The sequence below is a fragment of the Capsicum annuum genome, chromosome 7 (assembly GCF_002878395.1).
Source record: "Capsicum annuum cultivar UCD-10X-F1 chromosome 7, UCD10Xv1.1, whole genome shotgun sequence".
NCBI classification, from domain to species: domain Eukaryota; kingdom Viridiplantae; phylum Streptophyta; class Magnoliopsida; order Solanales; family Solanaceae; genus Capsicum; species Capsicum annuum.
Window position 1 is genome coordinate 158,473,394 of NC_061117.1, and position 26,885 is coordinate 158,500,278.

General features: G+C 35.1%; 1 long non-coding RNA gene across 1 annotated transcript; it reads left to right on the forward strand.

Moving 5' to 3' along the window:
- The first annotated feature begins 7,309 nt into the window (after nucleotides 1-7,309).
- LOC107877790 lies at nucleotides 7,310-26,783 on the forward strand. The gene is made up of 3 exons (XR_001676527.2): nucleotides 7,310-7,774; nucleotides 14,814-14,875; nucleotides 26,496-26,783. It is a non-coding gene; the product is annotated as an uncharacterized LOC107877790 (long non-coding RNA).
- Nucleotides 26,784-26,885: the final 102 nt, after the last annotated feature.

Here is a 26,885-nt window from a genome sequence, read left to right on the forward strand (position 1 = left end):
ATTTCAAATTCTCTGGTTGGTACATGTTTCTCTCTAAATTCGTGAATCATTTTACATTTTGCGTGTTGGTTGAAAATTTAGAATGGGTATTAATTCTCTTTATATTTTCTTTGCATGAACCTTCCTTGGAGTCCAAATGGACTCTTTTTCCTTGCATTTAATAATGGGTCAATAAGGCCCATCTTTTAAGTCAAGCTCAAAAGAAAGTCTAAAGTCGATTATACAACGTACAAGAATATGGAAGAAGAAGAAATAGGTCAAAACCCATTGACAAAGCTGCTAAGAGACTCAAAAGTCTCGATTTTATTTATCTTATTTTATATTTCATTTATTTTTATTGGTTTAGCTATTCATCTATTCGTTCATTTGGGCCTCAAAGTCAAAGTTGTATTCTAATACATATGAAGAATATTTTGGGCCTCAAAGATCCAAAAAGATAGTTTATGACAGGTTATGGGCCACAAGCCAATATTTAGATTAGGACAGGTGATGATGGGTCGAAAGACCAAACTAGCTTAGGACAGGTTTATTGATTTGGGCCTAAAAAAACCTAAATCTCATAATTTTCCCCTACCCTTTTTTATGCTTATTTGCTATTTATTTTCTTAGACTTGATTAAATTCCCTAGTAAGTCGTCAAAAATTTATACAAGTTTTTTTCCTAAAACTACTTTCTTTTCAAAAAAAACAATTTCTTTTGTCAAAGGTAGTTTTCAAATAGACCGAATAACCGCAAGTCAGTGGACATTTTAGGTGCCTTAAAAACCTTCCTAACATGTGAATGAGAACCTCTTACCCGAAATTTTCTTAAAAGCCTAAGCCTTTTTTCTGTTTTAAGACTTAAGATTTTATTTTTAAAAGTTTTCTTAATTTCTTTTTAAATAAATTAAGTGGAGACTCCGTAATTTCTTAAATTATTTTAAAATTCTCTTTATAAATTTCGAAATAGTTTAAAAAGTCAAAACTAAGTGTTCTCCAACCTTTCAGTTAAAAAGGGTCAAAACGATTTTGAACCAGGATAAATCTTATTTTTATCTCATTTACTTGTTTATTTGCTTGTGCATTTAAGTTTAATTTGTTCTGATCAGTTTACTATTCTGCATATGAGTTGACCATCAAGTCTGACCAGTCAACTCAGAAAAAGTTTTTTCAATTCACCCATTCCCCTCTTGAATTTCAATTGGTATCAGAACTTGATTGACCAACAATGATACTTAACCATACGTGAGCAAAGATCCAAGAGCCCTCCTTCGAGACGACCACTCATCCACAAGACCATCATACTTCAATGGACAGTACTACTCTCATTGAAAGAATAGATTCAGAATCTTTGTTCTGTAAAATAACTTCCAAGCCTGGGTTTTCATTAAGAAGGGACCAAATCCCATTCTAGGAATCAAATAAAAACAAAAAGATAAGGAATCAAGCAGTGTTGACTTAGATGACTTTAAAAACTTCAAAATCGCCAAAGAACAACAAGAGGTAATTTAAACTGACGCAAAAGTTATAAGTTTACTCTATTGTGCGGTTAGCAGAGCAGAATATGAAAAGATATTAACCTGTGTAACCGCAAAGGAGATGTGGGACAAACTAGGAGTAACCTATGAAGGAACCACCAAAGTAAAAAAGGTGAGAATCAATGGTTTAGCCAATGAGTACGTGCTCTTCAAAATGAAAGTATGGAATCAATGTTTGCTCAATTCAGTAAAATTGTATGTGAACTGAAGTCCTTGGGTATGATCTATCCAAACAATCTGAAAGTTCAAAAGCTTGTAAGAAGTCTCGCAAAAGCATGGAAAATTAAAGTTGTTATTCTAGAAGATAGGAATCTCCACAAGATGACCTACGATGAAATAATAGGTAACCTCATTGCCTATGAACAAAATCATATTAATAGGTATGGCAAGGAAGAAAGAAAGAAATCAGTGGCTTTTAATGTCATAACAACTAAGAAGAAGAATCCTTAGATGAAGACAGCAGTGAGGGAATGGCTCTCATAAATTGCGGAGTAAGGCAAATCTTGAAATAAAGGCACCAGAGACCACAAGGATACAAAAATAATAAATTCACAAGAAATGATGATCGTTGTTCCTACTGTGACAAATCGGGACATATAAGCAGAATTGTCCAGAATTGAGAAGAAGATCATCCAAGAAAAATAAAAACTTTGGGGCATGGAGTGATGAAGATGAAACTGGAGAAGAAACAGAAATGGCCAGGTGAGTTTCATGGCAAAAGGTGAACCAAGTGAGGTAAGACCCTTCAATTGTCATAACTGCAGCCTTCTTCAAATGAATCTTGATATGATTACTGACGAGCTTCAAAAATTTATTGATGAATACAATAAAATTTCTCAAGAAAATAAAAATTAGAAAGTTCGATTAAAACGAAAGCTTAAAGTGGAAAGAAGGAACTGGCAAATTGAACATGAAGCATATCAAATCAAAACTGACTTACTTCAAGAAGAACTTGATGATGTAAAGATACTGTTAAACAGCATTATAAAATCACCAAGTCATAGTTCTATAAGATCAAATTCTTCTAAAACTAAATCAAACTCCTCATCAAGTTCATTTGAGTCGGCTAAAATTGATTCTCTTTTCAAGAACCAGACCGCTACACTTGTGGCAAAAAGAGGCACAAATCACACAACTATAGATAAAGGTCTAAAGGTGTATGAGTTTAGCGGCCCATAGATCAACAAACACGGAAAACACCAACACCGGCTAGAAACCATAGCTATGCATTAATGTGAAGTAAATGCTTCAATACTGGAAGTTCTCTACGTATTGTTTACAAATTAAATTTCATCCTGTTGTTACTTTTTGTTACTAGTTGTAATTACAAAACTCAACTCTTGTTTGGCTACAATTCGCACTTATTTAATCTTATTAGTAACGCTAGAATTGAATAATTTGATGATCACCAAGTCCGTGAGGAATCAATATTCAACATAAAAGGGTCAATTTATTACTTGGTGGACCACATACACTTATGTCTGCACTAAAACGTAACATTTTACCATATATAATTGAGGATGGAGTTCGATTGATCAAGTAACCCATAGATAGAACACACTCCCTCCACAACTAAACTGGTAAATTACCGTAGAAACGCCATTTATCGGTGCCACATTCAAAATGTAATATTATTTCCTTTCCACTCTCTCATTTTGTTGAGTTTTAGTATATGATATTTGAAAACCAAACCAACACTCAAGGACATAAATTAAAATTTATGTTTTGTGCACCGTCAGTGTACAAAATATTTTACACTATTAGGTAAACTTGACTTGCTATTATAGGTTACCTAATTTTTTCTTTTTTAATTTTTATGTAAATAATTGGATAACCTGCAATAACAGGTCATATTGCCTGATAGTGTAGAATATATTGTGCACTGACGATGTACAGAACTTAAACTCTAATCTTTAAGACATGTAAGCTCTGTTCTTTTATCGCTCCTGATAACTTTAATTCACTAATTAAATTGTCTATCAATCGTAGAAGAAAATTCTTCAAATTTTGTGGTACTTCTTTCTTACCAATCAATTAAAAGCAAAAAAACATGGGAATAATCATAAACTATGATCAAGAAATATGATGCACCACAGGAAGGAGTGGAATGCCCCATAAATCCCAATGAATCAATTCAAATTTCCTTCAAGTATGTTTTTTTTCCTTCTTCAATAGCTATTACATGGCTTCCATTGGACAAAGTTACGCGGCGTATTGGTGTTCCCACGTATTATATTGAAGTTTTAAACTACATGTCATATGATTGGATGTACATGTATTGATGATCCAAGATATATTTTCGTACTTATCAGTCATCTTTTCACTCAAACTTAATCGTTGATTATTGAACATTACAAACAAAGCATTTATCACTCTATCAGTGAATGTATGTTGGGATGAATTATCCCATAATAGGAAAAGACGCATCTTCTCCTTTCCCTTTTCTTCTGCAAAACTGTACCGACATCGGAGATGTAGTTCTCTGTACTTACAATAAGTAGGAATCTACTCGAGATTCGCAAGCTCATTTTTTTCATTATTCCATTGTAATCAACTATCGCCACACCCTTTGTTTGCAATCTGCAAGATCAACCTTTAATTGTGCTAATGGCAAATTTTTAGCCCAAAATACAATAGCATATTCCCTATGAGAAAATAATTGGTGTTATTTGGGTAGCCAAGCTTTTATGTTTTTAGTGCATATCTACGATTTTCTTACAACAATATTTAAAAGAATTGAAGTACAACATTGTACATTCGGTATACATTAATATACAAAACATACATCTCATATACCAACAACATGCAAAACTCTATACACTCAAATACAATATTACATGACTATCCTACAAAAACCGACTTCGTATTCTTTCCTAAATTCAAACAACAGACCCACCGGAAACACCTCAAAATTACATAAGATCACCCTAAATTTTAGATTTAGTTTCCTCAATACCTACCCGGTCTTTTGTGGTAATAAAATCAATCTTATTTCTGAAGATTCAATTTTTGAATGTTGAAGCTTTGAGCTACAACAATGGCCTCCTATGGAGTTTCCGCAAGCTACAATCATTACAAAAGTTCATTTTGTTCTCTCATAAGGACCAACAGAACAAAAAGGAAAACAAAAAATCTTCCAAAGCATATTTAAAGAATCAATTAATCATCAGAAGAAGACCCAATTCAAATACGTAAAAAAAAATTAGAAATCAAGATAGCCTTGAAAAGCTAGAGAAAAGAAAAAACAAAGAATCGATTGAAGGGAAAATGTGTACCGCTTGAGAAAAAAAAAGACCCTAAAGCGAAGTGTTATATCTATAGCAATCAACATCTTACAAATATTATTTAAACTTTTTGGCTTTTATTAAAAATCTTTATTTTTAGACAAAATTATATTTTAATTGAGAGTTAAAAATTAATTAAATATTTATAATAAATTTTTTCTTATTAGAAGTCATCAGAATTAATAACAACTAATATATTTTTTATTAGTTTAAGAATTCTAAATCAATTAAAATTAATTTTAAGAAGATTGAAAAATCAACAAATAAATATGAAAGCATTAGATTAAGAAAAATATAAGAAGTGCCAAATTTTTAAAAATTTTAAGTAAATAATTAATGATTTTCTAATTATATAACTTTAAAAATAAGGAAAAATTTAAAATATAGTAAAAATAAAAAAAGTAATCGTACTACAAATATGGTTCAAATCAATGTGTTTCTCTTAGCCTCTAGCTGCAAGAAAAAAATGTACTGCATGATAACCGCAAAAATGATGATTCATTAATTACTTAAAACTTTTGGTGGTAAAATATGTATTATGTTGTTACAATAAAATATATTTTATGTTGACATTATTATATTTAAGTATGAAGGATTTTGAGAAGTGATTTGAAATTTTTACACTTTATTAAAAAAATTTATAATAGATAAAATCATTTAATTTTAAATAATTAAAGATTACACGTATGAGACACGTGCATTTAAACTAGTACATACACACGAGTGTGTTAATAAATATTAATGTATTCTTATCAATGAAAAAAAGGAAGAAGAGTAATAGACAATGGCGATTGAGAGTTGTTGGGCTATAGATGAAAAATAAATTTTAGTTTACATATAAAAATGGGTCAAATTAGGTAAAAGATAAAATATGTGTCGATTTTAGTAATTTTGTTGCCTCAACTAATAGAGAATATAATTATTTCAACTAATAATTTAAATGTTATATTTTATCGTTAATAATAAATTTTGATAAGGATATAAATATTATGACAAATTTAGGTCACAAATTTCCCAATACACTTTTTTTTTTGGAAAAAATACAAAAACAAGCAAATTTAAAATTATAGTTAAGCTAAATAGTAACACTTTAAGACAATTAATAAGGATAGTAATTCGACCTCTGGTTAAGGAAAAACTCTGTTGGGAGTGCTGCCACCTTAATGGCCTCTGCAACACGCGATTCGGATTAGTCGGGGCTCCAATGCGGGCACCAAACATCGAATAAAAAATTAAAAAAAAAAAAAATAACAATATTTTAGTGACTCTGTATCCTTTCTTATTTTTTTCTCTTTTTCTCTCTTCTATCTCTAACTTTTTCTCATTCTTTTTTTTATTTATTTATTACTTTTTTCCCTATCTTCTCTTTCTAGCTTCTATTTTCCTCTATTTTTTTCTTTTGTTTTTTTTTTTTCTATTTTCATTTTTTTCCTTTTCTATTTTTGTTTTGTTTTTTTAATTTTTTTAATTTTGCTTTTTTTTAATCTTCTATCTCCAACTTGTATTTCTGTTTCTTTTTTCCTTTTCTCCTTTTTTTTTTCTTTTTGGGTTTTTTTCTTTTTCATTTTTTTTTATTCTCGATTTTTCTTTTTCTTTACATAATTTTTTTTTTCTATTTTTATTTTTTTTCTTTCTTTTTAGTTTTTTTTGTATTCTTCAATCTCTAACTTCTATTTTTTTATTCTTTTTTTTGTATTTTTTCTTTCTCAATTCTTGAGTTCTATTTTAACTTTTTGTATTTTTAAAAAATATAGATACGTCGAGCACAAGTCATGGAGATAATCAAAATACTACAACTGTTTATTGTATCTGTATTCACACCATCATTCATATTTTTTGTATTTGTTGATACAGTTTTATTTTTTATAATTTGCACTTGTATTTATATGTATTTTATGGTTTGCACTTGTATTTATATATTATAATTTGCACCATCAGTTATATTTTACACAATTAACACTTGTATTTTAAAGAATTACTTTGTATATATATTTTATTGTTGAGTGCATATTCTATTTGTATTTTGTGATTTTATTTTTATTTATATTTTTATTCTATTTTCATCTATACACTTGTATTTTTAAAAAATTATTTTGTATTTGTATGTTTAACTTGATCGCATATTGTATTTTGTATTTGTAATTTCATTTATTCATTTGAATTTACAGTTGACTTTATTATTTGTGTTTTTAAACAATTGAAAAAATAATTTTTATTTTTCTTTCTATGATAACTTATATTTATATTCATTGATACGAAGTGTGTGTATATAAAAGTAAAACTAAAAGCAAAATAAGAAGTCAAGTGGCAATTTTAAGACAATGTTAAAAAAATATGTAATAAAAAATTTGAATTGAAAGATTAAGTATTTGAATTTGAAAGACATTATCTCTTTTTTAAAAAATATTATCTTAATAAATAGAAACCTATAATTGAAGAATTTTAGTAAACTCTTATTATTTCAAACCTATATCTTATAAAATTTAAATAGTATATATATATATATAGCTTATTTAATAATCATAATATAGTAGCTCCCTTTCTCTCTCTCCCATCTTGGCGCACGTTGTTGTCTAACTCGTGTCTCGTTGGAGATGGGCAGAGGGCGACCGAGGAAAGCGATGAAACACACTCACGCGGAGGATATTTTGGCATTCAGTCGAGCTCAGGCCATGCTGGAAAGAGGTCGGTACCAATACCAGACGCCTAAGTCAATAAAGTGATTACTCTGCATATCACGCTGGTAGCTATAACCAACACGAAGGGGAAATCTGTAGCGGTGAAAACCTGGCCTACTTTACCGAATCATAAGTTAGGAACTGAAACCCTGACAACACCTGCAGCTCCGACGCCTGTTAACACTGAATAGGACCTTAATTTTAGTAATGGCGCCCAAAAAAAATCAATTTGCCAGAGAAGACCTCGGAGAAGCCACGGACAAATTTGTTTGCTCCTAATTAATTGGTCACAAGAGGTATGAATTTAACCTTCATCCCACCTACTATTATAGAAGGGGAAAAAGTATTTGAAATACTGCTAGAAGGTATAGCGAGGGAGGAAGCCAAATGGAAATCTGTTATTGTTGTATATGTGATTGGTGCAATCCCTTCTACTGGAGCCATGGAATAGTTTGTCTTAGCACAGGGCCAATTTTCAATTAAACCAGTAGTTTTGGCTCATACTAATAGGTATTATGTTGTGAGATTTGTAAATAAAGTTGAAAGAGATCAAGTTTTGTGTTTGGGGGCTCATTATCTACTCAGACGATCGGTGATTATTAAGCCTTCATCACCCGAATTTAATTTTAAAGAGAAAATCCTTGCAACACTTCTACTGTGGATTAGTCTACCTAACCTTCCTCTAAGCTACTGGAATGCAGTAGTCTTGAGCAAAATAGGGAATAGTGTAGGGAAACCATTGTATGCGGATGAATGAACAACTCATGTTAGCAGGATTTCATTCGCTCGAACACTTGTGGAGGTTGATGTTACAAGACAGTTGCCTAAGAGTGTTAAAGTTTAAGATCCTAAAGGAAACATGTTTGAACAACTGATCTGGTATGATTGGAAGCCTATTTACTATGAAAAATGCTTACTGGTAGGGCATTCTTCCCATACTAAACCTACTAATCTACCACTGCTGCAACTGACCAAAGGACAAGGCCAACAATAGAAGAAAGAATGGAAACCTACAAAGGAGGTAGTTGAAGTCTCTGATCAAGTGGATAGCCCGGCTAAAGAAACAATACAACCAAAGCAAAAATCCCCAGTTGAAGTAATTCATATTAGGAATGAGTGGCAAATTGTAACAGATACATCTGCACCTAAAAGAACCTATCAAGATGCTGGCACATTTTTCCTATGCAAACATGTTATACTAATCCATGTAAGATAGGTCAAAGTAGTGGTGTGGATGTAGATGATGTACAAGATTTATTTCAACCCAAACTCCCTTTCCAATTATGCTAGTTACATGAAATGTAAGGGGCTTCAACCAAGTGGTGAAGCGTAAAGAGATGAAGGTTTCTTTAGGAAGAATAAAGTTTAGATTATGGCAATTAGCGACCATAGAGTTAAAAATAATATAGCTAGCAGTATCATTAACAAAGTCCTGCCTGGATGGGATTGGTACACTAATGCATCTACAACTGTGTAAAGTAGATTATGGGTTGTCTGGAATCTTGATGAAGTCAAGTTTTCACCTCTAGAAGCCTCAGCTCAACATATTCATGGTAAAGTGAGTTATCAGGAAAGCAGTAGGTAGTTTCAATTTACAACTGTATATGGTCTTCATACCATTAAAGCAAGGTCCATTTTTTGACTATTTTGAGAAGTTTAAAGTCTCAAATTACTAATGCATAGCTTATTATGGGTGATTTCAACTCTATCGTGTCTCAGAAAGATGGAGTGGTAGGAAGCGAAGTCCAGAAATATGAGCTCAAGGGCTTTAGAAACTTTGTATTAGACTGTCATATATCAGAATTACCTACAGTGGGCAGATTCTTCACATGGACAAATGGTCATGGGTATAGTAGGATTAATAAAGCTCTAGTTAATGCTACGTGACTGCTGACTATGGTTGTCCATCATGTACAGGTACTAGATTCTTTGTTCTCTGACCACTCACCTATATGCTTAGCTATTGAAGAAGCTCTAGATAAAAGGAAAAGATCCTTCAAGTTTTAAAATTATTTAGCCCAACACTCTGATTTCAGTAACATAGTTAGAGATAGTTAGGTAATTGCAGGAAAGGGTCTGAGAGTCATATGGAAGAACTTGAAAACTACTAGATATTCACTTCAAAAACTAAGTAGATATGAATTTAATGGTGTTACTACAAGGGTAAAGAAGATTAGAGCTGAGCTACAGGACAAACAGAGACTTATGAGGCAGGCACCTGTTAATGAAAATTCTATAGCATAAAAGAAAGAGTTGAGATTGCAATTAAATAAGTGGATCCTGATTGAAGAGAGTATCTACAAGAAAAATCTATAATGTAATGGCTAAAGTTAGGTGATTCAAATACAACTTATTTTTTAACAAACATGAAAGAAAGGAGGGTACAAAATCATAGTACGATTTTATATGCAGAAAGATGGGACCTGTATTAGAGGAAATGAGGCACTCGCAGCTAAAATTGTAGGTTTTTATAAAGGGTTACTAGGTTCCTCCACTCTCAGCAATCAGTTGTTCATCCCATAGTGATTAGAGATGGTCCAGTGCACACTAGAAACCAACAACTGCAACTTATACAACCTTTCACTGCGCATGATGTTATTACTACACTTAATGCGATTAATGACAACAAAACTCCCAGTGGATATTGTTTTAATTCTCACTTTTTAAAGAAAGCATGGTCAATCATAGGAGGGAGCTAACAGATGCAATTCTATTATTCTTTACCACTGGTGAGATATATAAACCAATCAATACTACCTTTGTAACCCCAATTCTAAAAGTTAAACATCATAGTTCAATCAAATAATATTATTCTTTACTCTCATGTTTAATACTATCAAAGTCATATTTATGTCCTTCCTTATTCATTTTATTCAAAATACTACCATGTTATCGGTATATAAAAGTAAGGAATTTTTAGAAATTATATTTTAACATAAATTTTTTTTTCCATAGAGAATTTATACAATGGATAAAAAGATTTTAGGTAATAGTTTTCATCAAATTTCTTTGAATAACTATCAAAGTATGTTGATGCTTAACTTAGTTTTTTAATTATTTTATTGTTATTTATGACTAAAATTATATTAATTTTTTGTTGTAGATATATTTTTTTTTGTTACAGATATATTTATCCCCATGCTGTGGGAATACACTGGGTTTGTTGTTATTACAGATATATTTATCATGGATAAAAAGATTATAGGTATTCTAATCAGATTTCTTTGATTAATTATAAATATATATTGTTCATGGTTAATTTATTTTTAAATTATTTTATCATTATTTATGATTAACATTATATTTATCTTTTGAAAAATATATACCTACTATGGATGAAAAAATTATAGGTAATTCTCATCTGATTTCTTTGAATTATATAAAGGTATGTTCTCATTCTTGATTTAATTTTATAGTGATTTTATTATCTTTTTTGTGATTAAGATTATATTTATCTTTTGTCACAAGTGTACCTAAGGAAGTTGAAGTTTCCACAAATCTTATGAACATAAATTTCTCCAAAATGCGAAATAAATTTGTAAGAAATTAGCAAGAACTGCTGAGAATCGAAAGATAAAAAGGAAGTATATCAGACCATTTAAATAAAGAATGAATCCAAATATATTTGTATGTGCACAAATATTATTATATCATTTTTATTTATCTTAATATATTTCTCTGTCACTTTTACATATCTACTCAAGGTTATAAAATAGATTTATATGCATCTAATTATTGCAATTGATTTATACTTTTCATTAAAGTCAATACTGAATAAGAAGCGAACTTTCTCTCTCTAAATTTCTCTCGCTAATATTCTATCTCTAACGTTCCCTCTCATCAACATCTCTCTTGACGTGACTTTCTCCCACACCATTGATGCCGGTGACTTAGTATCGCCGACAACGGGTAAGTTCTCACCTTTCCTTCTCTCTCTCCCTCTTTCCCTCTCTCTTTCTCGCTCTTTCTCTTTCCCTCTCGCTTGTCTCTTTTCTCTTTTCATTCCATGCCAGTGAGCTCGCGTCTGCCGCCGATTCTCTGGTGCTAGTAAGTTGATAAGAAGTCCCGATCACCAGTGTTTTTTTAAATAGGTTCTTGTTCCACCAAGATCGGTGACTTCTAGACCAGATTTATCCGGCAATCGACCGAGGAAGCTCCGATGATGATATTCCAGTGACCAATTTCTGCAACAACCTTTTCCAGAATCCAACCAAGCAAGCAAGCAAAAAGCACTTGAAATCCAAGAATAATTCGAGTGACTTCTAACATTTTATTTTATCGCACTTTTTCTTATCTACAATTTTTTCTAGTTGTCTGGGACTGCCTGTTGTCTTGTCTTCCCTCTTTTATAGGTGTTTGTTGATTGTTGTTTAGGGATTTTGTCCTTAGAGTGTATGTGCGTGTGCCTACTATTTATTTTCTCTATTTTTTTCTAAGTAGTGGCTTTGGTGGTGAATGGAAGGCTAGAGTTATGTTCGACGGGGTTGGGGTCTGGTGTAGGGTCAAGTTTGGGATGTGGAAGGAGGGGTAAGCATGTTGCAAGAGTTGATAAGTTAAGGGTAGGTTTTGGAACATAAGGGCCCTTCAGGATAAGTCCATAGAGCTCATGACGATTCTCAGAAAGTAGAGGATCAATGTTGCATGCGTGCATGAGATCGAGTGGGTAGGTTCCAAGGCTAGGGATGTGGATGGGTATAAGTTGTGGTACTCATGAAGCGACAGACGTAGGATTAGAGTAGGTATCTTAGTATACGAAGTTCTTAGGAGGCAGATAGTGGAGGTTAAAAGGATTAGGTTGAAGACTATTAAGATGGTCTTTAAGGGTTTACTCTGAACATGTGTAGCAACTATGTAGCTTAGGTGGGCTTGGCCGAGGAGGATAAGAAGAGATTTTAGGAGGTTTTGAATGAGGTAGTGAGAGGCATTCCTAGTTTTGAGATAATTTTCATTGGAGGGGACTTCAATGGGCACATTGGGTCATTATTGAGAGACTACAAAGATGTGTAAGGAGGCTTTAGTTTTGGGGATAAAAATGAAAAAAGAGTTTCTTTTTTGTATTTTGCAAGGGCCATTGAGTTGGTGGTAGTGAATTCAAACTTCCTAAAGAAGGAGAATCATCTAATTACCCTTCAAAATGCGGTTGCTAAGACTCAGATTGACTTCTTGCTACTTAGGAAGGGGGATAGAGCGATGTTTAAGGACTGTAAGGTCATTCCTGGAGAGAATCTTATGACCCAACATAGGCTTCTGATGACAGATTTGGATATCAAGAAGGTCAAAATGAGGAGGGGCGAGGAGGGTCGACCCAGAATTAAGTGGGATGGCTTGACTCCGGTTAGTGCTCTACAGATATATGAAAAGTTAGAGGTGTTGAGGGTGTGGGAGTGTAGGGGGATGTTGATAGTATGTGGGATAGGGCTTCTAGTTGCACTAAGGAGATACCTACAGAGATATTGGGTGTATCGAGGGGATGGTCTATCCAGAATAGAAGGGACTGGTGGAAGAACTGTAATACCCCATAATATTCTAAGCTCGATTCAGCTCTTAGTTGCATGCTTAAAAGGTCCAAGGTTTGAAAATCTCACTAAGTGTTGAGGACTTAGTCATTTACAAGACCTCTAAACTTTACGAATTTTTAATTTTGTCTTACCGACCCCGAAATATTGGTTTTCAAATTGGTTCATGTTTAGGGAGGTTAAAAGTATGTCTAGGGAAAGTTTTGGGACTTTCGAACGAGGTTTGGGACATATTTGGATATCTGAAACAGAGAGACAATGCGATAAGGCCGCGACACATTGGTCTCTCCCATGGTGAGGAGGTTCGTGATGCGTTGTTTTCTCCCTCAAAGTAAGCAGAGCAGCATGGCGCGTTACTTTTTCCTGTGGAAAGAGAGGTGCGACGCGTGGTCTGTCCTACAATTATGTGATTTAAGTACCCCAAGGGGCATTTGAGTCAATTCGCTTAACCCAATTCGTCTTAACACGATTTGGGACTTTCAAAAGGGCATTATTTGTTCCTTTCACTCCAAATATCTCTCAAGAAACCCTTTGCTTTTCCCATGAACAAAACCCAAGCTATTTCTCAAGAAATTAATAGTTCAAGCTTCTCAGTTCAAGAAATCCTCAAGAGGCTAGCTATTAAGGTATGTGGGTATTAATCAATGGGTCTCTTTCACCCATTGAGCCCAAAAACCTCTTTTTAATTCAATTGTGGAGTTTTTACTATACTATGGAATTTCTATGTTCAAGAGGGGTTAAATTCAGTATTCCTTGGTAATTTATATTCAATTCATGTCCATGTATGATCCCATGAAAATTTAGGTTGCTTCATGCTTTAAATTTCTGCTTCCCATGTCATATTCAAGTGAATTTCATGTTAAATCCCTAAATTTATGAACTTAGCCATGTAATCATGTTGTTTTCTTCATACTTAACACATTCCCATGTTTAAGTTCATGATTCGCACGTGTTTGATGAAATGCCAATGTTTTGGGTCTTTGAACCATGATCCCATACTATAGTTTTAAAGCTTTGATATCTATCGTATTTTATGATCATTTAGTGTTGGCGGGTTATGAACATCCGATACCTATGTGTTTTACATAATTTCAAATTTTCAAGTAATGATTCAGTTAAACCATGGATATTATTATCTTACTCAGTTGATACAATCATGATGAGCACCATCAGAAATAATGTTCAGTTAAACTTAGTCCAGTTCAGTACTAGTGTTAGTTTAGTTGGGAGTAGGATTTAGTACCAAGCGAATGCAGGGATGGCGGCTCCCCCGTCAGTTTAAGCAGAGTCGTTAGTAGTAGTCCTTAAGTTCCAGAACTACATAGCCATCGTAGGATATGATGGGGCACCCGTCAGTTTAGGCTTGACTTTCTTTCAGATGTCACCCGTCATCTTAGGCCTGACACCCTAGTCCTTTGGGATACCAGTTTAGTGGATCCACACAACCAGTGTTATCACCCGTGGCACGATACTAACACCCCTTTAACTGGGGTTACAGGTTGGACCAAGATTAGCTCAGATTAGAGCATGTCGGTTAGATCATACCTCCCACCGTTTCAGTCAGTATATCAGCGTATCTCAGTTTAGGTTTGTTTGACCAAGTGTACAAATTTATCAGTTATTCAGTTATACAGATTTCAGTCTTTCAAATTTTAGATTAACTTAGTAACATGCTTATGCTTGGTCTTGCATTCTCATATATTACATGTGTTTGCATCCAATTATCTCATGCATTTCAGTCAGTCCTTATCTCATATACCAGTACATTTAAAGTTTTGACCGTATATTATTCATTGTGTTGTGTTGTCTTATAACATAGGTTCGGACATTCAGTTTCTCAACCGTTCTTAAACAGCTCAGCGTTACCCAATAGCAGTAATGGTGAGTCCTCATCCATTGAGGAAATGGTATATTTTTCTCAGTTATTTTAATATTTCCTTATGTTCAGCCATTCTGAGTTAGTTGAGGGTTTGTACCATCAACTACTCATGATGTTTAAAGGATTTAAGATAATTAGAAATAAAGTCAGTAAGTTCTTTCAGTTTTATCAGTTGCTTCAAACATGTCAGTATTACATTCTTTAGTATTTCCAATTTACAGTATCTTATCAGATTATCTTTCGAACATATTGTTTAATTACTCTTTTATTCAGTGCTCACAGCAGGTACCAGCTCATGGGTTAGATTGTGGTCAGTTGTGACTGTAAGCACCGTTATCGTGATAAGGGGGCAGCCTCAGGTCATGAAAAACTTGGTATCAGAGCCTAAGCTTTTAAAGTGTTCTAGGGAGTCTAAAAGTTGCATTGAGTAGAGTTTTATGCATGGGTGTGAAGTGCGCCATACTTATGAATGAGTGGCTACGGAACGTCCTTAGGAAAGTTTCCCTTCTTTCAATGTTCATGTCTTGTGAAAGAGCATGAGCTCAATGTAATTCCTCTTTCTAACTCATCCTTTATTCCTTTTATAGACAATACTTCCCAAAAGAAACAACAGAATAAGGAATTGGGATCAGCCCACACCACCACCTGTTCAGAAAGATCCCCTGAATGAGCATGTCTCTTACTTCAAATTCACAACTACTTTCATGACCTTAGCCCATTCCGTAGTTGCTCAGACCAATCAATAAGCTTTTGATCCAGTCAATCTAGTGGTAAATATAACTGCAGTTTGGATTTAAGATTTCACTCGGATGAACCCCCCTTTGTTTTTGGGATCTAAGTCTAAGGAGGATCTACAAGAATTATTGTACATGCTGAAGAAAGTGACACATATCATGGGCGTCACTTCGAGTGAGAGTGTAGAGTTGTCTGCATATCAGTTGTAGGATGTAGCCGAGGTGTTGATATTGGGCCTATAGAGTGGGGGGAGTTTGCGACAACTTTCTTAGACAAATTCTTTCCCCTAGAGTTGAGGGAAGCTAAGGTTCAGGAGTTCATCAACTTGAAGCAAGGTAATATGAGCATGAAGGAGTACTCGTTCAAGTTCACTCATTTGGCGAGGTATGCTCCCACTATGGTGGCGGATAATAGGCCTAGAATGAGTAAGTTTATAGTTGGTATAGCTAATGGTATGGTTAAGGAATGTAAGACCACCATTTTAATTAAGAAGATAAACCTATCTAGACTTATAGTTCACGCTCATCAGATTAAGGAAGATAAGCTTAAGGAAAAAAAGAGAGAGAATAAGAGGGCAAAAATAGGTAGTTTCAACTTTTCTCAGCCATGGTCGGAATGCGGTAACCATTCTCAGTTCCACCATAAATCTTCATCCCCAGCTCCATCTTCAGCCAGTACGTTAGTGCCTAAGTTCAGGCAAGATAGTCAAGATAGAGCACCAGGTTCTAAGTCCCAGGGTAGTATGAACAGTGGTATTACAAATCCGCTTTACAGAAAACATGGTAGGAACCATCAGGATGAGTGTAAAGTGGATAGTGAGGTGTATTTTTTATGTGTCAAGCTAGGCCATAAGATCCGAGAGTGTCTGGTGGTTGCTCAGAGGGGTAGAAGTAATCGCTAGCAGGGGCAGAATAATCCTTCGGCAGCACCAGTAGGTCGCCCGACTTAGCAGGGTGCCATGTCCAGTACCACTAGTGGGAAGCGCCAGAATAGGTTGTATGCTCTCCAGACTTGGCATGATCTGAAAATTTCTCCTGATGTGGTTACGGGCATGTTACAGGTCTTTATCTTCATGTTTATGTATTATTAGACCCCGGAGGTTCATTTTTCTTTGTGACTCCTTACATAGTTATAGACTTTGGAGTCAGTCCAGAAATATTATTAGAGCCATTTTCAATGTCTACCCTAGTGGGTAAGTCTATTGTAGCCAAACGGGTGTACAGAAATTTCCCTATCACAACATCTCAGAAAGTTACTTCAATTGATCTTATAGAGTTAGAGATGAGTGATTTTGATGTCATTCTCGATATAGATTGGAACCACTCATGTTATGCCTCAGTCGATTGCAGAAATAGAATTATACAATTCCAATTTCCTAATAAGCCAGTTATGAATGGAGGGGTAGTACTTCAGTGCTTAGGGGTCAAATTATTTCATATCTTAAAGAAAGACAGATGATATTTTAAGGGTATATTTACCATCTTGTACGAGTCAAAGACTCAAATTCTGAGACTCTGGGTCTTGAGTCAGTTTTTGTAGTAAGGGAATTTCCAGATGTGTTTCCTGAAGATCTTTTCGGAGTTCATCCCAAGAGGGAAATAGACTTCGTAATAGATCTCCTTCTAGATACCTAGCCTATCTCTATTCCACCCTACAAAATAGCTCTAGCTGAGCTTGAGGAATTAAAGGAATAGTTAAAAGATCTCTTAGATAAGGGTTTCATTAGGCCTAGTATTTCACCATGGGGCGCTCCAGTCCTGTCCGTGAGTAAAAAAATGGTTCTCTCAAAATGTGCACCGATTACCATTAGTTGAATAAAGTCACAATCAAGTATAAGTATCTACTCCATGAATTGATGACTTGTTCGACCAACTTCAGGGTGCCAATTATTTCTCTAAGATAGTCCTTAAATTCAGCCATTATCATCTCAGAGTCAGAGAATGTGACATCCCAAAGACAACTTTCAGAACTAGGTATGGTCACTTCAAATTCCAAGTTATGTCCTTTAAACTAACGAATGCTCCTACATATTTCATGGACTTGATGAACAGGGTATTCAAGCAGTACTTGGACATATTCGTCAAAGTGTTCATTGATGATATCCTTGTCTATTCTTGTAGTAAGAATGATTATGCAAACCATCTGAAAATTATATTGCAAACCCTTAGAGATCATCCGTTATTCGCTAAGTTCAGTAAGTGCAAATTTTGGCTAAGATCAGTATCTTTTCTTGGCCATATAGTTTTCGGTGATGGCATTCGAGTTGACCCTCAAAAGATTAAAGCAGTAAAAAGCTGGCCTAGACCCATCTCTCCATCAGATATTAGGAGTTTCTTGGGTTTGGCTGGCTATTATAGATGGTTTGTTGAAGGGTTTTCTTCTATATCATCCCTCATGTCTCAATTGAATCATAAGAAGGTCAAATTTCAGTAGTTAGATTCTTGCGAGAAGAGTTTTCAGGAGTTGAAGACTAGACTCACTTCCGCCCCAGTTTTGGCTTTGTCAGATGGTTCAGATGGATTTGTAGTTTACTGTGATGTTTATAGAGTTGGTTTTGGTTTTTTTTTATACAGAGAGGTAAGGTCATATCCTATGCCTCTAGACAGATAAACCCCATAAAAAGAATTATTTGACCTATGATCTTGAGTTGGCAGATGTTGTCTTCGCGCTAATCATTTAGATGCACTATCTTTATGGGGTTCATGTTGATGTGCTCATTGATCACCAGAGTTTACAGTACGTGTTCATACAGAAAGACCTGAATCTTTATCAAAGAAGGTAGCTTGAGTTGTTAAAAGATTATGATATGAGTGTGTTGTATCATTTGGGCAAGGCCAATATAGTGGCATATACCCTTAGTAGATTGTCTATGGGTAGTGTTGCTCATGTTGAGAAAGATAAGAAAAAGTTAGTTTGTGAGGTTCATCAGCTTGCTATATTAGGTCTTCAGTTGATTGATTCAACTGAAGGTAGTACATGGGTTCTGAATGGTTCTGAATCTTCATTAGTTGCCAAAGTAAAATAAAAGCAAAACGGGGATCCTAGTTTGGTTAAGTTGACAGAGGCGGTTGGAGATCAGAAGGTAGAGGTTTTATCTCAAGGGGGAGATGGTGTGCTTCATTGTCAGGGCAGGTTATGTATTCCCTGTGTTGATGTTTTGAGACAGCAAATTTTAGAAGAAGCGCATGGTGTACGATATTCTATTCACCTAGGAGCCACTAAGATGTACTATGACTTGCGGAAAATCTATTAGTGGAGTGGTATGAAGAGGGATGTTGCAAAGTTTGTGGCAAAGTGTTCGAACTATCAGCAAGTTAAAGTTGAGAACAAAAGGCCTAGTGGTACACTTAAGGAGTTCAGCATCCCCACTTGGAAGTGGGAAGTGGTGAACATGGATTTTATGAAAGGGTTTCCTCATACACGTCATCAACATAATTTGATGTAGGTCATTGTTGATAGAATAACCAAATAAGCTCATTTCTTCCTAGTTCATGCTTCATACTCAGTTGAGGATTATGTTGGTCTCTATCTCAGAGAGTTTGTTAAGTTGCACGGGATTCCATTATCTATCATTTCAGATAGAGGTACTTAGTTTACCTCTCACTTTTAAAAGATTTTAAAAGGGTCTTGGTACTCAAGTTTATCTCCGTACAACTTTTCATCCCCAGACAAATAGTCAGGCAGAACGGACCATTCAGACTTTACAGGATATGTTGAGAGCGTGTGCTATTGACTTTACAGGTAGTTGGGATGACCACTTACCTTTGATTGAGTTTTCCTACAATAATAGTTATTACTCCAGTATTCATATGGTTCCATATGTGGATCTCTATGAAAAGAGATGCAGATCTCACATTGGTTGGTTTAAAGCTTGTGAGGCTACTTTTATAGGGCTAGAGTCAGTGTTTGAGGCAATGGAGAAGATTCAAGAAAGGCTGAAGACAGCCTAAGGCCGTCAGAAATCCTATGCAGACGTGAGGAGAAAGGATTTTGAGTTTGAGATTGGTGATATGGTCTATTTGAAGATTTCACCTATAAAAGGGGTAAAGAGGATTGGTAAAAAGGGGAAACTCAATCCTTGCTATGTTGTCCCATATAAAATCTTGCACTGTTTTGGTAAGGTAGTTTATGAGCTTGAGTTGCCTGCAAACTTGGCATTGTACATCCGGTGTTTCGTGTTTCCTTGTTAAAAAAATGCATTGGTGATTCAGCTTTTACTGTTCCTTTAGAAAGTATGGATGTTCAGGATAGCCTTTCCTACGAAGAAGTCCCAGTTGAGATCCTTGATCGTCATATCATAGGCTAAGGAATAAAGAGGTTCGCTTGGTTAAAGTTCTTTGATAAAATCAGTCCGTTGGGGGAGCTACTTGGGAAGTAGAAGCAGATATGTAAATCAAGTACCCTCATCTTTTCTTCACAAACTCAGATTCAGCTTAAGGTAACAATTTTTCTTAGATTGACTCTTTTTTCGTTCTCAGTTTCAGCTATGTAACCATTCTCATGTCATTGCATGCATTCATGAAATCAGTTCAGTTCATGTATCATGTTTCAGACTCAGTTATGTAATCATGTTCGTAGTCATGCATGTTAGTATATGACCTCAGCTACCTTAGTATTCTCAGTCTAACCAGTCTCATTCGAGGAAAAATGTTCCCAAGAGGGAGATATTGTAATACCCCATAATATTCTAAGCTCGATTCAGCTCCTAGTTGCATGCTTAGGGGGTCCAAGGCATGAAAATCTCGCTAAGTGTTGAGGACTTAGTCATTTTCAAGACTCCTAAACTTAATGGATTTTTATTATGGTCTTCCTGACCCCGAATTATTGGTTTTTAAATTAGTTTATATTTAGGGAGGTTAAAAGTATGTCTTGGGAGAGTTTCAGAACTTTTGGATGAGGTTTGGGACTTGTTTGGATGACTAAAACAGAGAGCCAACGTGATAAGGCCATGACGCATTCATCTTTTCCATGGTGAGGAGGTCCGCGACGCGATGCTTTCTCCCCAAAGTGGTGCATTACTTTCTCTAGCGGAGAGAGAGGCACGACGCGTGGCTCTGTCCTGTATAGTTATGTGATTAAAGTCCCCACGGGGTATTTGAGTTATTTCCCTCAACCCAATTCGTCCTTAACATAATTTGGGGCTTCCAAAAGGACATTGTTTGCCCCTTTCACTCCAAATTGCTCTCAAGGAATCCTCCCCTTTTCTCAAAAATAAAGCCTAAGCACTTTCTCAAGAAATCAAGAGTTCAAGCTTCTCAGTTCAAGAAACCCTGATGAAATCCTCAAGAAGCTAACTATTAAGGTATGTGGGTATTTATCAATGGGCCTCTTTCACCCATTGAGCCTTTTAATTTAGTTATGAAGATTTTCCTGTACTATGGAATTTCTTATGTTCAAGATAGGTTTAATTCATGTATTCCTTGGTAATTTATATTCAATTCATGTCCATGTATAATCCCATGAAAAGTTAGGTTGCTTCATGCTTTAAATTTCAGTTTCCCATGCATATTCAAGTTAAATCCCCAAATTTTGAATTTAGCCATGTAATCATGTTGTTTTCTTCATACTTAACATATTCCCATGTTTAAGTTCATGATTCACACATGTTTGATGAAATGCCAATGTTTTGGGTCTTTGAACCATGATCCCATACTATAGTTTTAAAGCTTTGATATCGTATTTTATGATTATTTAGTGTTGGCGAATTATGAACACCCGATACTTATGTGTTTTACATGATTTCAGATTTTCAAGTAATGATTCAGTTAAACCATGGATATTATTATCTTACTCAGTTGATACAATCATGATGAGCACCATCAGAAATAATGTTCAGTTAAACTTAGTCCAGTTCAGTACTAGTGTCAGTTTAGTTGGGAGTAGGATTTAATACCAAGCGAATGCAGGGATGGCGGCTCCCCCGTCAGTTTAAGCAGAGTCATTAGTAGTAGTCCCTAAGTTCCAGAACTACATAGCCAGCGTAGGATATGATGGGTCACATGTCAGTTTAGGCTTGACACCCTGGTCCTTCGGGACACCAGTTAAGTGGATCCACACAACCAGTGTTAGTACCCTTGGCACAGTACTAACACCCTTCAAACTGGGGTTACAGTTTGGACCCAGATTAGCTCATATTGGAGTATGTCGGTTAGATGATACCTCCCACAGTTTTGGTCAGTATGTCAGTGTATCTCAGTTTAGGTTTGTTTGACCATGTGTACAAATTTATCAGTTGTGCAGTTATACATATTTCAGTTTTTCAGATTTTAGATTATCCCAGTAGCATGCTTATACTTGATCTTGTATTCTCATATATTATATGTTTATGCATTCATGCTCAGTTATCTCATGCATTTCAGTCAGTCCTTATCTCTTATACCAGTACATTCAATGTACTGATTGCATACTTTTCTTTGTGTTATGTTATCCTAAAGTATAGGTTCGGATGCTCAGTTTCCCAACTATTCTTAGACAGCTCTGCGTCACCCAACTGTAGTAGTGGTGAGTCCTCATCCATTGAGGACATGATATACTTTTCTCAGCTATTTTAGTATTTCTTTATGTTTAGTCAGTCAGAGTTAGTTAGGCGTTTGTCTTATCAACTATTCATGATGTTTAGAGGCTTTCAGACAATCAGATAGACCGTCAGTCAGTTCTTTCAATTTTATCAGTTGTTTCAAATATGTCAGTATTACATATTTTGGTATTTCCAATTTATAGTATCTTATTAGATTATTTTTCATATATGTTATTTAATTACTCTTTTATTTAGTGCTCAAAGAAGGTACCAGATCATGGGTTAGCTTGTGGTCACTTGTGATTGTAAGTACCATTGTCGTGACTAGTGGGTAGCCTCGGGTCGTGACAGAAACAGAGAAGTTAAGAAGAAAGTAGAGACTAAGAAGGCGGCTTATTCTAAGTTGGTTAAGATTGAGGATGAAGAAGAGGAGCGAACGAATAGGGAAGAGTATAAATTAACTAGGAGGAAAGCTAAGGTTGCGGCTACGACAGTTAAGACATCAAATTTTGAGAGCTTATACACAGGATTACAGGAGAGAGGCAGGGAGAAGAGGTTGTCTAGGCTTTCTAAGGCTAGGGAGAGGAGGGATCATGACCTTGACCAAGTGAAGTGTATCAAGGGGGAGGATGGCAAAGTATTGGTGGGTGACCTGCACATTAAAAGAATGTGGCATTCGTATTTTTATAGACTCTTGAATGACAAGGGGGACAAGGACATTGAGTTAGGAGAGCTAGAGCACTCTGAGGGGTGTCGTGATTTTAGTTATTGTAGACGTATTAAGGTTGAGAATGTCTTTGAGGCTTCTCATCAAATGCATAGAGGTAGGGCTACGGGGCCGGACGAGATCCCGATGGAGTTTTGTAAGTATAAGGGTGAGACAGGTTTGAGGTAGCTGATCGGACCTTTTAATGGCATTTTTAGAACTGGAAAAATGCCCGAGGCTTAGAGATAGAGTATGATGATTCCTCTGTACAAGAATAAGGGTGACATTCAGAGTGGCAATAACTATAGGGGCATCAAGTTATTGAGTTATACTATGAAGATTTGGGAAAGAGTGGTCTAGTGGAGGTTAAGTAGGATCATGTCTATTTCAAAAAATCAGTTTAGTTTGATGTCCAATTGCTTGACGACAGAGGCAATTCATCCTGTGCAGAGACTAATGGAGATGTATAGGGAGAGAAAGAGAGATTTACACATGGTGTTTATTAACCTAGAGAAGGCATATGATAAAGTTCCTAAGGAGGTTCTTTGGAGATGCTTAGAGGTCAGAGGGGTCCTGGTGGCATACATCAAAGCTATTAAGGACATGTATGATGGAGCGAAGACTTGAGTAAGGATAGTAGGAGGGGATTCAGAGTATTTTCCTAGTTTGACAGGGTTGCACCAGGGATCGACTCTTAGTCTATTCTTTTTTCCTTAGTGATGGATGTTTTGACGTTCCATATTCAGGGTAAGATGCCTTGGTGTATGCTATTTACGGATGATGTAGTTTTAATTGCTGAGACCGAAAGAGGTGTTAATGATAAATTAGAGGTTTGGAGACAAAAACCCTGGAGTCTAAAGGGTTCAGGCTTAGTAGAACTAAGATGGAGTACTTAAAATGCAAGTTCAATGATGCGACTCAATATAATGAGGTGGTAGTGAAATTAAACTCTTAGGTTGTTTAGAAGAGGGGTAGTTTTAAGTATCTTGGGTCCATGTCATGCACCATATAGGGGCAAGGTGGATGAAATAGAGGATCGCTTTAGGAGTTCTGTGTGTAAGAAGGTGCACCCCAAGTTTAAAGAAAAATTCTATAGAGTGGCTGTAACGACCTAAAAATTTGATGAACTATGTGAAATTTGTGATTTGACTATTTTACCGCTCTCGGTTGTTGCATTATGATATTTCTGTAGAGTGGGGGTGATTGGCATAGTTTTTGATGTATTTTGATACCATTTATGCGATATTGTAGTTTTTGATGGCGATGGCTTAGAGAGCCTTATTTTAGACTTATGGAGATATCTTTTGATCTGTATGATGGATGGCTAAATGGATTGCGCCAGCAGCTCCAAAATATCAATTTTAAGCTAGGTCGACCTTTGGTTAGGGTCGCAGTACACCCAAGCTCATTTTGACGTATTGATCGAAAAGTTGGAATAATTAAAATATGAGTGTGGGATCCACATTTGGTCAAAACAACCTCCAATGGAAAATTCGACTTAACCAGCAGATCCAGAATGTCGATTTTAGGGTTTTAGCATATTTGGTGTGATTTTACGGCTTTTAATCTCATTTCGACCCTCGACTTGGAAAATTACAATTTCAAGTTCGGGGTCAACTTTTTGAAAATGATAGTTTTTTTAAAATCCGACTTCACTAACGCGTTCGGAATATCAAATTTAGTGTTATTGTAGAGTTTGTTTTCATATATTGGACTCCGAATGAATCCCTAGAACCCATCAAAGTTCACATTGAACCAAAAAGAAAAAGAAAAACAACTTTTTCCTTCCGTTAATGCAGAAAATCTGCACTATATATAGCAATTTTTGGACTTATTTTTCTCATTTTTCATCTCGTCTCTTGGGAGTTAAACCCTAAAATAGTGTGGGAGCTTAAAAATAAAGTTTGTGAGAGCTTGTAAAGCTAAGTTAACACCTATTTCTTGATTTTATTACGGATTTAAGATAAGAATTCACCCTTTTCTTAGTAATTTTTTGATTAATTTCTCAAAACCCCAAAAATCTTAGGGCTTTATTTTAAAACCCAATTTCACTTCTTTTCATTTGAATAATATTTTTATCTTATAATTACAAGTTGTTCATCAATTTAACCCTCAAAACAACTTCAATACTTGATTTTAACTCGGATTTCAAATATTTTTACCCGGTAAAGCTTAAAAATGGGATTTCTTCAATTTGAACCTAGTTTTTTTACTCAATTTGAATTGGATTTTCAGATGTAGATTTCTAAAAATATGGGGAACATATTTTTAAAGTAAAGTTTTGATTTTGCCCTTCTTTTTTGAAAATCCATTTCGGGGATTCGTTTTGACCCCAAACCAAAAATAGTCAATATAGGAGTCATTGATTTTATTTTGACGCGTAGATTTCATATTTGATATTTATAGTGGATTTTGGGATCGTTCGTGAAAAGTAAGGTTGTGGGTTCAAAGTGTTGCGAACCATTTTCGGCATTCGAGGTAGGTTATAGCTTAACTTTTTCAGAATGGACTGGATAGTAAATGATGATACAAAATATATGTTAAGAATGGGAACTAATTATAAAAAATATCTATCTATGTTTTGTGTCCGTGTGGGGGCCTATATGAGATATAATTGTAGAAATTGAGATATAACGTGATATGTGTGACCTTATGGGGTCCTATGTGGTGTTAATAGCCTTGAATACAGGTAAATAATTGTAATGTGTTGTTTAAATGCCTAATGTGGTTTCATTGGTATATTGTGATATATCCATACTTATTGGTATATGAGACATGTTGAAATTCATGGATGAAACGGAAGTAATGAGTAGATATTGGCTCACGTGGTTGTGGAATTGTAACATTGTGGTTGGTTGTGGAAATACATCACATGGATTGGGTGTGAAAATACATCACGTGGATTGGTTGTGGAAATACTCATTTTGAATAGTTGTGAACATTGCATTGTCGTTCTCATGTCATCATACGCATCATTTCACTTGTTCGTTTTACTTCTTTATATATAGTTGTTGTCATGTATGTGTACTTGATTTATGTCTTATGTTATATATGTGCTTTGAAAATACTGGAAACACTGGATATTAGTATTGGATATTGTATTTTATGGACCATCTCTGGAGGATCCTACCGGAGAAGAGTTGCGGATATTGGTGATCTTGAGGCTGTGTGCCAAACTTGAGGCTGTGTGCCAAACTTAAAGCTGTGTGCCAAACTTGAGGCTGTATGCCAATACCATGCATTATCATCTCATCATCTTATATATTGCACCAGCTTTATTGTGTTTATGTTGTGTTTGAATTGCCATATTGGTTTGTCATCTACCTATTTGTTCTATATCTTGACTTGTTAACATCTAATTCTTCTATCTTCCTTTAATTGTACTTGATGATCTTGATTTTACCTGTCCCTATTTTGTTCTACCTGTACGTGATATTGTCTATATTTATATCCCTATCTTGTGTGTTGTTGTATTATATATGGATATTATAGAGTTGTTAGTGCAAGCGGTGTAGGCTACCGTTGTGGGACATCTTCTAATTCCAAGTGACGTGCCCTTAGTTTATATTTTGTATGCTTTATTTACTACTTTTCTTGGTTGGCCTATGATACCTACTAAGTACAAGTGTACCATACTTATGTCTACTGCGCCCTTTCGATGCAGGTCCTAGCTCGAGTGCGCCTCAGCTTGCTTGACTCGAGTGATTGTTTGAGCTTCCAACGTAGCAGTTGGAAATTCATGCGTTCGAAGTTCACCTCTATCTTTCTATAGTAGTTATGTCTTTATTAGTATTCTGAGACAAATATTAATCCTTTGTAGTTATTTTTCTGAAGTATTTGACTCTTGGATTGTATTAGTAGTTCTTACACTATTGACACCTTATTTTAGGTATGATTGGTATTTTGGATAAGTTCTTTCTGCATTGTTATGATTACTTATATGGTTCAGCTTCGTTCGACAAGCCTTATCTTGGGTTATTTCTATCATTTTCTCATTTTATATTAGTTTGGGGGATAAGTTTACTTGTCAAGGTACGTCGCGACAAGTGCCATC